General features: G+C 36.5%; 1 pseudogene; it reads left to right on the top strand.

Annotated features, from left to right (window-relative positions):
- The first annotated feature begins 324 nt into the window (after positions 1–324).
- Positions 325–8,897, top strand: LOC149558202 (protein LATERAL BRANCHING OXIDOREDUCTASE 1-like; annotated as a pseudogene).
- The last annotated feature ends 3,203 nt before the right edge of the window (positions 8,898–12,100 follow it).

Raw genomic sequence — 12,100 nt, 5'->3', positions numbered from 1 at the left:
ATAAGAACAATATAATTTTCTACAATTATATCTTTGTTTATGATAATAATAGAATTTGTAGAATTTTCTACAATTATATCATTGTTTATGAAAATATATTGACATAATTTTTCACAATTATCAATTATCATTGTTTATAAGAATATATGTGAACGTAGAATTTTCCTCAATTATCAAATATTTTTTTTATGAGAATATCCAGAATTATGAAATATCTTTGTTTATGAGCGGATATATATGGACATCTCGCTTCTGTTTCTGAGAGTGAGGAGCGTAAGTAAGTGTAGGAAGAATTAGGTGATTTGTTTAGATTTAAAAACTATCATGTTTAATTCTACCTTGGCATAAAATCCCTCTGATGGAACTCCAAAAAGATTTTCAATTCCTATTGTTCAGGAATTAGCATCCCAGAATCTTGAAAGCCTCCCAGAAAGGTATATCAGACCAGAGGAAGAGCGCCCAAATGGATTCCCTCCTCCTCAAATAGACATCCCCATAATTGATATTGGAATGTTTGTGAGTGATTCTAATGATCTCTCCAAGCAAAAGGAATTGGAGAAACTTGGTATTGCATGCCAGCAATGGGGATTTTTTTAGGTGGGTACTTCAAAATTTACTATCTACTGGACTAATAATTGCTAAAAAGTATGATCTTGTAGCTTAAATGACCCGTCCTATATACAAGGCTCTCTTCCAAATCATTTGTATTCTCCTATATTGGTTATTTAACTAAGATGGTATCTATTCCTCTATATTGTCAGGCTGTGAATCATGGAGTCCCTCTGTCTCTGATGGAAAGAATGAAGGAAATTGTTAGGGAATTCATTCAACTACCTCTGGAGGAGAAATTAAGATACAAAATACAAGAGTCAGAAGGCTATGGGCAGGCCTTTGTAGGCTCTGATGACCAAGTACTAGACTGGACAGATATGATGTCCTTGAATACTCTGCCACCAAGAAACAGAAAAATGGATTTGTGGCCAAAAAATCCAGCAGATTTTAGATACCTAATTCGTTGTGAGGATTATGTAAAGTTTGTTTTCTCTTTTTGCTTTATTATAGATATGTGAAGCATATCTACTTCAAATTTTTGTCCATCTGACTTCCATCAAATTTTAATTTTTAATCTGATTGTGATGCGTAGATAGGTATGATTGAAGAAATTATTTTCCTGGATAATGGAGATGTTGACACAAATGATCAAGAAGGAAAAGATGTAGCACAAAGTTTAGATGCTGAAGAGAAGACTATTGATGACAGGGAAGAAGTATTTGTTGAGGAATGTGATGCTCTAGAGATTTACAAACAGGGAGAAGATCATATTGTGGATCCAGCTGATTGGTATGCAGGCGATATGAGGCTGACTAAGGTATTTGTTCCAGGATTCAAAGAAGGTAGCACTATACTTGCAAAGAAAGATATTTACCATGAAGATTGGAATCAGCATGTTATGGCGAGCGACATCAATTCAGTCATTCTTATGGTAACATTATAACCTTCATACAATTGGAAGACTCGGAAGAAGATCACATCAATTCAAAGGGACTTAAAATTTTCTGTTTCTAGGAGTATGATGTAGGGACATCACAAGATTCAAACTATTTCACACATTATATGCATTATAAATGTTTATTTTTCAATGTCAATGTAATCAGTGGGGTAAAGTCGGGTAGATGTTAGTATTTTAATCTAATAAGTGTTTTGTATGAATGAGTCAGTTTTGAGATTAGTTGATAGTTATCAATATTCAGTTTTGGGAAGTTCTCTATTTATGAAAATGAGAAACTAATAGCAGAGGGGGGAGGTAGTGTAGAATAGAAGGGAAATGGATCGATGAATGGGGAAGAAAAAAATAAAATGTGGATTGAATAATGACGAGGAGGATCAAATTTCCTGTTTAGATGTTTGGTTCTTCGATTTTTGTAACTTCTCTATTCTTAAATCTTTGAATTGTCTGATCAAATGAAGGATGGATTAGTTGAAGAAATGTTGTATTCAAAACCTATATTACAGTTATCAGATTTCATGGAGAAAGTTTAATAGTGTGGTATCGTATTTTATTGAAGAAGAAAATGTTCTAAGAAAAAGAGGGGTAAAAATTTATTAAGACAGAAAGGAATACAACAAGGAGAGCTCAACAAGGAGCTCGATCCTGAGCAACAAGATCATCAAATTCTTGCACCATCTCAAAGGACAGTTGCCTCCTATCCCTAATATTCCAACCCGGATCATGACTAGAAGCCCATTTGGCTAAACAATCAGCAGTTCTATTCCATTCATGAGGAATATATGTGAACCTAATGAACTAAAAAGAGGAAGAGAAGAAAAGAATCTGCTTAACAATAGTGGCCAGCTGCCAACTAACATCCTCAAGCTCTTACAAAGAAAGCATGTTCACCACCACCTAGGAATCAGACGAACAAATAATCTTACTCCATCCCCGCAAGCAACACTGTTCCACAGCATATAAAATAGCCTGAGCTTCCATGAGATTGTTAGTACAATCACCCTTATGAACTGAGAAGAAAAATTTAACATCCCCAGAACTACAATGAGCCACTTCGCCGATACCAGCCAGACCAGGATTCCCATGGGAAGAACCATTAGTGTTAATTTTCAGAACTCCACAGGGAGGAGGAGTCCAATGCCCATCCCAGTTAACCCAACCCTTCCTCTGATGGTGAAGTTGCCTGGACATAGAAGGAAAACTATGAGCTGCAACCCCATCCTGTAGATGAAAATTGAGGCGATTACAGATAGCAAGATCAACCGGATCCATACCTCCATCAAGCTCACACTTCACAAGAATAGTTTCCTGAAGAGAATGTGATATTTTCCACCAAAGATGCAAAACACCAAGCCGAACATCTTGGAATATGGGATGATTCCTCTCCAACCAGATATGCCAAAGCATGAAAGATGGGCCAGCAATCCAAGCAGCATGGAGAGAAGAAGACTTGGAGGGAGCACTACCTAAGCGAGCCCAAAACTCAGGCAAAGAGGAAGCATACCAATAAGAGCAACCCCAAGCACTCCACCAAAGGTGCCATATTTGAGTAGAATACGAGCAATGGAAGAATAGATGGGAGACAGACTCCTCTCCATTACCACACAAAACACAATAAGAGGGGCCCTGAAATCCACGTTTACAAAGATTATCCCAGGTAAGACAATGGTTGCGAGCCACTAGCCACATGAAAAAATTGCACTTGGACCAATAAAATTTATTCCAAACTTGCTTCCACCAAGGGACCTCAGCATCCCCAAATAATTGTCTAGTTATCTCCTGATACCCAGCAAAGACATGATATTTACTAGACAAGGTACCGCCCCAAGCCAAAGCATCTGGACCAAGCAAAGAAGAACACTCTCTAGAGGCCACAATTTGAGAAAGCTCATTACAATCCATGTCTGTACCTCTAGATGGCCAATTAGAAGAATGCTTCCATTTGTAACCAACAACAAGTCCCAATTGATAAGGAGTCTTGTAATGAGCCACTTTATCCCATCCAACGGCAAGAAAAGAGTCACAAAGAGGTTGAAGATGAGGGTATATGGATAAAATGGAAGGGAATCCATCCCAAGCATCAGACCAAAACAAAGCCTGAGAACCTCCTTTACATATCCAGAACAGACCCCTCTTCACCAACATCGCACCTATCTTCAAAGTATGCCAAACCATTGAGCCATGACCTTCAAGAGGAAGTGTAGAAACAGAGCAAGGATCAACACCATGAAAATATTTATGAGTGATAATACGAGCCCAAAGTTGATGTTGTCCAGGGCACCATCGCCAATAAAGTTTAGCAGCCAAAGCTTAACTACTCAATAGAGCAGATCGAAGACCAAGACCACCCTCCTTTTTAGGCCTACAAACAGTTGCCCAATTAACCAAGCTCCATTTAGTACTACGCAAATTACCACTCCAAAGGAATTTTTGAGAAAGAGCATCAAACTCCTTGAGAAAGTAAATAGGTGCAGCGTGAACCATGCTTCTATAAGTAGGAAGAGCTTGGATAACAACTTGAAGAAGAGTAACCTGGGCAACAGTAGAAAGCCATCTATGAGTCCAATGATTTACCTTATCCTGAAGCTTGGTAATCAAATTTTGCCAGAAGAGACGTGGCTACCTAGAAATAGCAATAGGAATGCCAAGATAAGTCAAAGGAAGTGAACCTATTTGAAACCATAAGATACCAACAATCCTGTGCTGAATAGAATCAGGAGTGTTAAAAAAGTAAATGAAAGATTTGTGCTCATTAACTTTCTGGCCTGAAGCTACCAAATAAACGTCCAAAGCATGTCGAAAGGCTTTAGCTTCCTTGATCCTAGCAAGACCGGAAAGAGCAGAATCATCAACAAATTGAAGATGGGAAAGAGAAGGTAAGCCATTACCCCACCGCCAGCCTTGAATAGAATTCTGGGACACCTGATGCTTAATGAATCTACCCAAGCCTTTAGCCATGATGATGAATAGATATGGGGAGAGAGGGTCACCCTGGTGGAGGCCTCTAGAATCACGAAATAGTTGAGAAGGTTGACCATTAATAAGAACAGAAAAAGAGGCAGAAGTAACACAACTCATAATCCAACTCACCTAGTCAGAGCTAAATCCAAAAGAAAGAAGAATACTCCTTAGGAAGCTCCATTTAACTCTATCGTAGGCCTTAGCCATATCTAGCTTAACAAACATGGCTCTCTTCCTTGAAGTAGCCATAGAGTGAATAGCCTCAGTAGCAATAACCACCCCATCTAAAATTTGTCTGCCAGCAACAAAACCACCTTGTTCTTCTGAGATAATAATGGAAAGCCACCTTTTTAGTCTCTCAGCAATCAACTTAGTAATAACTTTGTAAACCACATTACATAAGGCAATTGCTCTAAAAAACTCCAATTAATTAGCACCCTCTCTCTTAGGAATTAGAGTCAAGAATGTAGAGTTCAAAGCTCAAAGCATCTGCTTGCTAGCATAGGATTCTTTAACCACCTCCAACAAATCATTATTAATGATGTCCCAAAATTCATGAAAGAATTCAATTGGAAAGCCATCAGCACTAGGAGCCTTCCCCTTAGGCATGCCAAAGACCACCTCCTCCAACTCTTCCAAAGAGATAGGACGCATGAGATAATCATTCATTTCCTTAGTGATAAGGGAAGGAATACAGGACACAATAATATTTTCTTCATTATCAGCAGGAGGAGAGTCCTCAGAGAAGAGGGTAGAGAAGTACGAAATAGCCTCCTAGAACAAAGCTGGCAAGGAATTTAGTTGGATACCTTGAGAATTAACCAAAGAAGACATAGTGCTCTGATTCTGGCGAGATTGCACTGTTTTATGGAAAAAGGTAGTATTTCGATCACCTTCCTGGAGCCAATCAACTCTAGCCTTTTGCTTACAAAAAATTTCCTCTCGAAGTTCCCATTCTTCTAGAGCTCTAGAAGCAAGGGATTCAGCCTTGCCAAGATCCTCTAAGAAACTTCGATCTCTAATCTCTCTTGTGATGACATCAAGATCTTCTTGAGCAAGCCTCTTCATAAAGTGAAGGTTCCCAAAGCATTCCCTATTCCATATCTTCAGCTGCCTCTTAACATATTGAAGCCTTTTAGAAAATGAGAACATTGCAGTACCATATGCAGGAGCACCATCTTTCCACCAACAAAAAACAAAATCATGAAGAGAGGAGTCACGAAGCCACATCAACTGGAACTTAAAAGGAGGATGCTTCGGAACATAAGCCCCTATAGCGGAAAATTTGATTGGCCAATGATCTAAACCCCTCCAATCAAGGATTTCTGAAGAGATAGTAAGGGTGCCACTAACCCAGAAGCAAGAAACAAGAAATCTATCTAGACGTTATGAGATAGCAGCACCACCAGTCCTGCAATTATTCTAGGTATAGAGACCATTAGAAGGCTTAACATCAGAGAGATGCAAAAGAGATATGTGTTGCCGAAGAAGAGTAGAAGAAGGCCCCAATCTAGTCAAACCACCATGCTTCTCCTCCAAACTTAAAACTAAATGTAAGTCCCCTGCTAACACCCAAGGATGATAAGGATGAAAATTTCTAACACATTGAATATGTTCCCAAAGTTCCTCCTTTCCCACAAGATCAATAGTCGCATTCACATTAGTAACCATGATTACCTCTCCTGAGTCTAGAGCAGAAGCTACCATAGAGAGAGCTGAGCGAGAAGACATCCAGCCAAGAGGAGAAATTTTTTGAGGATCCCAAAATATAGCTAAACCACCAGCACTGCCTATTTTCCCAACACACTGGCATTGCCCACGAGACCAAATACTAGAGGCGTGTTGGACCATAGACTCCACAGAGAGCTTAGTCTCTTGGATACAAAAAATATCAGGACTATGATCAACCACCAAGTTATGAATAACCTTTTGTCTAGAGATGCTATTCAACCCCCTTACATTCCATGAGAGAATAATCATCATTGGGTAGAATTGGGAAAATGAGAATCCAAAGGTTTCACTGAACCAGACTCAATCAATATATCTCCTGTGAGTTTAATCTTCTCTTGGTCTGTTTTGCGCCCACTCCTTAGAGGGGGAGTAGAAGAAGCCCACTTAAAGGGTTGAGACAGCAACCCCAAGGGGAAAGGAGATCCCTTTCCTTTACCTGATGGTAGCACATCCTTAACCAAGTCAGCCAAAACAAAATCATTATCTTCCAACACTACAGGAGTCACCAGAGCCTCTGTCACAGGAGCTACAGGAACCTCACAGTTATGATATACTAAAAATTAAGATGCCCCACAAGCATCATTAGGAACAGATCTCTCATCTGGGAAAACTAGATCAGAAGAGATAGGAGGACGAATACCCTCCTCTAGAACCATACTATCTAGCACCTCAAAGCAGTTAAAACCTGAATCAGATACTCTTTCTTTGAAAGGCCTCTTTTGACCATGTCCCTTAGCTCGAGGGTGAATAGGGGTAAATCCATCCTTATCCTGCATTTGAACCTTACCCCTACCTGTAGCATCTTGCGGATTCATCGCCTTGGTAGTATTAACTATTTGAGATTGTCCTTTCCCTGTAGTATCTGCCAAACCACCAGCATTGCCAGCTGTAGAACCATCCACTCCTTTGAAACTCAAGTTACAAGGGCACTGACGCTATAAATGACCATACTCATGACAAATTCGGCAACGAAAAGGGAGGGATTCATAATCTAACTACTGCACCCAAGAAGAATCCCCCAGACAAATTTCCAAAGAATCTGGTAATGGGTTATTTAAATTAATTTCAACACAAATTCTAGCATAAGAAATAACTTTTTTATCGAGGGATTGATGTGCGATCGTAGCCAGCTTCCCCAACAAAGTAGCAATTTGTCGAAGGATGTCTTCACGCCAAAATTCCAAGGGAAGACGAGGCAAGCGAACCCAAACTAGCACTGTTGAAGGAAGATCCTCAGCAGAATTAAAACCTAAATGCCAAGGTTTGACAAATAACCCCACATGGTTGTAGAAATAAGGATCTCCTTCAAAAACACAATCACGATCAGACATGCAAGAGAATACAACAAAAAAAAAACTATTCCCTGCCAACATAATCTCCATATCGCCTTCCACCTGCCAAGAGCGGCGGATCCATGCCTCAAGAGCGGATAGGTAAATCCAAATTTCAAGAAACTTGCATATCAAAGCATGCTTGGTCCAATAATCAATGTCCTCCATTACAGTCGTTGGAGGAATAACCAGAATAGGGCGATCATGGCTATGCGGAAAACAACCATTAACTTTTTTCAGCTTGGAGCTCTCCCTTGAATAGAACGATTCAGATCGCATTGCATGCATAGTTGGAGAAGAACCATCTGTTCTCACCAACGGAGAAGAAATCCCAGGCCCTGCCATGCAAACAATAAAACTCCAATCCAAAATTGACTGTAGAAGATTTTAAAAAACACCGACGCAAATTATGTCCAGTAGCTAGCAATCCAAACAGAACAGAAAAATAGTAAAGATCAAACACCAAGAACAGGCTAGGGGAAAAACCCTAGCCCAGCCGGCAGCCAACGCTTCTCCACATCCTCGATCCTGATCATTGATTATATAGAAGAAAATGTTTCTTTTGTATCGGGTTTCCTTTAATTTGCCTCATCCATATTCGGTTTTGAAGACATGAAACACTGTTTAGTATCCAGATTGTTTCATTAACGCGTGTGGGAAAATAGCAGAGAGGATGCGAATGAATTACTACCCACCCTGCCCAAGACCAAATCTGGTTCTAGGGGTAAGCTCTCATTCAGATGGAAATGGTTTGACAGTTTTGTTGCAGGACGATGAAATAGTTGGACTACAGATCTGCAAGGATGATCAATGGATTCCTGTTCAACCCATCCCTGGTGCCCTGGTTATCAATATTGGGAACATGCTTGAGGTAATTAAGATGAATTTCAAGAGTCTTTAGGCCTAAACAACCTGTAGGAACCATCAATTTATGTTAACTTGTTTTCAAGAATTTTTCTATGGGTGTATAATTCAGAGGTTTCGTGTATTCAAGATTACAAAAGGCTGCCCTCTACAATATTGATTTATTATTTGGGTTTAATTAATGGGGAGTAATGTTTGATTCTAGCAAATTCTTATCAAATCTAAATTTTTCTTTTTGTGTTTTATTTAGGTACTGAGCAATGGAATTTACCAGAGCGCTGAGCACAGAGCAGTCACAAACATGGACAAGGATCGAATCTCCATTGCCATGTTTTATGGTCCAAGTATGGGAACAGAGGTCGGCCCCATTCCTCAGTTCATAGATGAGATGCATCCCTGTCAATATAGAAGATTTCATTCGTGCAGAGTATATGCAGAATTTCTAATCTTAAAAACTTGAAGGGAAGAAGAAGAAGATTGAATTTGTCAAAATGAAGTCGTAACTTTCTTTATTCGAATCTTTCCAATGAAGGCATAAGATATACACTTACAATTTGTTCAGCTTAGTTCTCTCATAAGTATTTTTAAATTTTTAGTTTAAGAGTGGTCAGTGATCACTAACGTCGTGAATTGCATGATTAAGTAATGCCGATTTCCTCCAGTCCTAGTTTTTAACATTGGGAAGATTCTCTGCATTGTAAATATATTTTAAATATAATGATTATAAGATTTTAGTGTCTGCATTGTAAATCTGATTTCTCTCTCTGTATGTTTTTGGATTTAGGAGAGATCGGTAATCTTAACAATGGAAGTGCATTCTTTACTCTATAATGTCCCTTTTGTCCCAAAGTTAACAAAATTATTTGCAATGGAATTCATACAATGGTTAATACCACAGTTATCATAATTTATATTATATAATGCTCTCTAAAACATATAGAAATATTATTGCATATATAATTTATACTCAATCTACTGTCCCTTTTTTTAACCTTTAGTATTTTGAAGAATGTTTTTTCCATGATATTTTCTTCTAATAGAAACACAAAGAGTTTGTGCCTAAATTTGGTCATTTGATAGATGATAAGTTGCAGCTTCTTTATGCAAAAATCTATTTTCTCCTGGAGAAACTCTTTGTTACTCTTCCCTTAAGCCAAAGCCCATCCTACTTGCTCTTTCGCAGGAACTAAACTAAACTACCCAGTAGCTCTTGTTTGATTATAAGAAAGTTCCAAATAATTAGAAGTTCCCTAGTAGATTAAGGCATATCATTTAAAATTGTGCATTGCTTTCGACACTAGAATAGTTACATTATCAAATTAAGAAATTAAAATACATACAGTTGAAGCATGTGGACGATTCCATCAAATATAAAATTCAGCAGCCACCTTCCCATTTCATTTTATTTTTATAGATATAAGTTATGTAGAACATGTCAAGGAATATTAAATTTCACAAAAGAAATTGCTATTCATAAAGAATACAAAATGCATCAAAATAATATAAAAAAGAAATCATTATTTTTTATTAGAAGCAAAAGAGAAAGTGGAAGTTCAGAGTTATCAACGATTTCATTTTTATAATATATAATCTTTTAATCAATTATCAATTTAAAAATTTCAGAACTCTTACCTTTCATAAATGTTTAGGTGAAGTGGTGGTTGTTAACTTTTAATTCAATATATTTTATATCATATTAATTATTTTATATTTAAAGATTATTTTTATTTAAAATAAAAAAAATTGAAATGTAATATCTTATGAACACAATATTATTCAAAAATAGTATATAACATATTTACTTTTAAAAATTTATATTTATATCGTCTTGGAAGATATAGTTTAAAACAATTCATCAAACTTTGAAAATTTAACCACCAATTTGTTTTCGTATGTCCATTGAGTTTAGCAATGGTATTTAATTTGCTTTAGTGCCATGACTTAATTTAGTTTCATCTTTGGGTTTAGTTTCATTTATTATTAGTAGAAATTAATTTTGTAGCTATCTATTTAATGGAGGTTGAACTATGTACATTTAGAGTTTTATTCTATTTAAGATTATGACCCAATATGAATTTTTACTAAGGAATTTTTTTTTTCATGTTTACGCCTAATAGTAAATTTGGTCTAATTCGTTCTTATGGTTAGAGTGTAGTTTGGTTCAATTCTCAAATATGATTATTATAAATTTTTTTTTGCATATAGGATTTAAATTGGTTTATAATAATGGTTAGGGTTTAATGTTTACTGTAGTTTAATTTTAAAAATAGTTTAATATCTTAATTTAATTTTGTTTGACTAGAACTTCACTCTAAAAAAATTTGATTTACCATTTCTTCTACTATTTACCCTCTCTCTATCACAAACATACACACACACACACACACATCTCCACTCGTTCCCCTTCTTTTTTTCTCCCTTTCTTCCTCCACTATTGACCATCTCTTCTAAGTAAGTGTGAAAGTTGTTGTACCAAAAGGGGGTTATAAGATGCCATTTTTTTAATGAAATCAGCAATTTCTAAACTTTGATGAGATTTTGAAGACAGCTACACAAAATTTCAAGCTATGACAAAAAAAAAGTCGCAACCCTCTGAATCTACTTTCTAAAATACTATTTTTTTTTAAATGGTGCAGTTTAAGGCCTTCAAAAAATGGGGCCAGACAAAGTGGTATTGTTTCTTTAGTAAAAATTATCATAGTGTCAAGTTTGGTCACCCTAAAATGTTAACTTTTTAAAAAAAATTCTTCAATGACTCTAGTCATAACTTAAAAAACATCATATAGATTGCCCCATATTTTTCAGGTTTTTTTTAATGTATTTTTATTTTTTTTATGAATTTTGTAATTGGGCACTTCTCAAATACATGAAATTTTTGTGTGTTCCCATGAGAAATCATTGAAAACTAATAAAAAATCAAAACTTCTTTCTATAAAGTGTGTAGAATGGAGTCCAATTTATTTAAAAAAATAACTCATTTCAAAATTTGATGAATAAGCCAAAATCTAAACCCCAAATACTAATGTTGGTTTTTGAGAAAAAAATGGACATACATTCAAAAGAAATTATATTTGAAAGGCTTAAAATAGTCTAAATTAAAAATAAGGTATATAATTATATAGCTAACACAAAGATATACAATATCATGTAACCTGATTTTGTCAATATTCAACCATGACAAAACCTAATGGAGAGCACACAAGAAAAATTATGCATTTATTATATCCTTGGTGGAAAACACATCTGAGGCTTGTTTGAGACTACCAAGCCTTTGAATTGGATCTGCATGGAAAATTAAAGCCTCGGGCTTTGTGAATTCCAAAGCATTAAAAAGTGTGCTAGCCCTAAAGTCCGAACACACTATAGAGGGAGTACACTACCAAAATATAGTGGATTAAATAGTTCATACTTACTAAAGGGCACATGCACTATAGTGCATATGCCTTATAGGGCAGTAAGGAAAAACTAGAAAACCCTTCTACTAGGGCACATTAATGTCAACTTTAGCACTAGGATCACAAACATCAAATGCAACATTGAAGTATAACTGTCTTATCCTTGAGTTACATTTAATGTATATACTTTTGAGATGTTTGGGAGTGATTTCAGCATCATAAAAGTTAAGATGAAGATTCTGATTTTAGGACACCTTACCATACACTAATGTATGGTACTCAAGTGTTCCTAGAATACATCAACATGTCTT

The sequence above is a fragment of the Cupressus sempervirens genome, chromosome 5, assembly GCF_028749045.1.
Source record: "Cupressus sempervirens isolate cs-2001-9-10 chromosome 5, ASM2874904v1, whole genome shotgun sequence".
In the NCBI taxonomy this organism is placed as follows: Eukaryota; Viridiplantae; Streptophyta; class Pinopsida; order Cupressales; family Cupressaceae; genus Cupressus; species Cupressus sempervirens.
This window is presented reverse-complemented; position numbering and strand designations above follow the sequence as displayed.